At 48.0% G+C, this 2040-nt stretch overlaps 1 pseudogene; it reads right to left on the bottom strand.

Moving 5' to 3' along the window:
- Positions 1-1009, bottom strand: LOC101146919 (pseudouridine-5'-phosphatase-like; annotated as a pseudogene).
- Between the last annotated feature and the right edge of the window lie 1031 nt (positions 1010-2040).

Raw genomic sequence — 2040 nt, 5'->3', positions numbered from 1 at the left:
TCACTCATAGGGGAGCAAACCAAACAGCTCAGGCTGGAAGTCCTGCAGGGAATTCAGCACCGGGGTGGCCTTTCTCCTCAAGTCTCAGTTCAAGGTTCTGTCTAGAACGAAGACCACTTGCATCCTGGTTGCCAGGGTTGCCTCCACCTCATTGAGAGCATCTTCAAACAAGGCACTTCTCCATAGGAGGACAGGGAGAGAACCTCTTAGCACAAGCTAGGAGGATGTTGGGGTCTGGCTTGCGGTGCTGTACTTCGGGGTCATCTCCCCGCATAATGTGAGAAAACAAGCTGAAGAACTCCTTGTGTCGGCTCACCTTCATATCCAGTGAGGCAGACCCTGAGCTGGTGGCCATGGCAAAGGGAATGCTGTGTTTCTGCAGGTGGACGATGAGATTCTCAGCCCCTGGCATGAGCACAGCTGTAGGGAACACTTCCTTTAACTTCGTTTGGCTTTCTTCCACCAGTTCCTCCTTGGACATCAGGAGCTGCAAGATGTCTATTATAATCTGTGCTGCCTCTAATGCCTACTTACCCATTACCAGGGACTTTACAACCCAGCTGTATTTCTTTTCATAGAAATCACATATTTCTTGAAACAGCACTGAATATAGCCATTCAGTATCCAGAAGAAGGCCATCCGTGTCAAAGATGAGGTGGGTGATGGGCTGCGGTGGGGGGTGGGGGTGCTCCCGTGGTGCTGCCTTCTCCGTCTGGGTGGGGGTAAGGAGCAAAGAGACCTCATCTTTCTTTCTTTCTTTTTTTTTTTTTTTTCTTTGAGACAGAGTCTTGCTCTGTCACCCAGGCTGGAGTGCAGTGGCATGATCTCGGTTCACTGCAACCTCCGCCTCCCAGGTTCAAGCGATTCTTCTGCCTCAGCCTCCTGAGTAGCCGGGACTACAGATGTGTGCCACCACACCAGGCTAACTTTTTGTATTTTTAGTGGAGATGGAGTTTCACCGTGTTAACTAGGTTGGAGACCTCACCTTTCTAATCCAAGCATCTGACATATTTCATCCTGATCTTCTGCACTGAGCATTATATGATCAATTCAGTCTAATCAAATTTAATGGACATTGGTTCAGGTTCTGAGAACTCAAATATGGCCAAATATACCTCTGCCCTGTATCTCCAGTTTAGTGAGGGAAGTTTTGGCCTATGAGACGTGGTAATGGGGACTCTATTTTTTGTTGTGATTGTGGGGAAAAGCAAGAGAGATCAGATTGTTACTGTGTCTGTGTAGAAAGAAGTAGACATAGGAGACTCCATTTTGTTCTGTACTAAGAAAAATTCTTCTGCCTTGAGATTCTGTTAATCTATAACCTTACCCCCAACCCCGTGCTCTCTGAAACATGTGCTGTGTCAACTCAGAGTTAAATGGATTAAGGGCGGTGCAAGATGTGCTTTGTTAAACAGATGCTTGAAGGTAGCACGCTCCTTAAGAGTCATCACCACTCCCTAATCTCAAGTACCCAGGGACACAAAAACTGCGAAGGCCGCAGGGACCTCTGCCTAGGAAAGCCAGGTATTGTCCAAGGTTTCTCCCCATGTGATAGTCGGAAATATGGCCTTGTGGGAAGGGAAAGACCTGACCGTCCCCCAGCCCGACACCCGTAAAGAGTCTGTGCTGAGGAGGATTAGTATAAGAGGAAGGCATGCCTCTTGCAGTTGAGACAAGAGGAAGGCATCTGTCTCCTGCCTGTCCCTGGGCAATGGAATGTCTCGGTATAAAACCCGATTGTATGCTCCATCTACTGAGATAGGGAAAACCGCCTTAGGGCTGGAGGTGGGACCTGCGGGCAGCAATACTGCTTTGTAAAGCATTGAGATGTTTATGTGTATGCATATCTAAAAGCACAGCACTTAATCCTTTACATTGTCTATGATGCAAAGACCTTTGTTCACGTGTTTGTCTGCTGACCCTCTCCCCACTATTGTCTTGTGACCCTGACACAGCCCCCTCTTCGAGAAACACCCACGAATGATCAATAAATACTAAGGGAACTCAGAGGCTGGCAGGATCCTCCATATGCTGAACGCT

Source organism: Gorilla gorilla, chromosome 1 (genome assembly GCF_029281585.2).
Source record: "Gorilla gorilla gorilla isolate KB3781 chromosome 1, NHGRI_mGorGor1-v2.1_pri, whole genome shotgun sequence".
In the NCBI taxonomy this organism is placed as follows: Eukaryota; Metazoa; Chordata; class Mammalia; order Primates; family Hominidae; genus Gorilla; species Gorilla gorilla.
The sequence above is the reverse complement of the archived record's forward strand: the minus strand, read 5'-3'. Positions and strand labels throughout refer to the sequence as shown.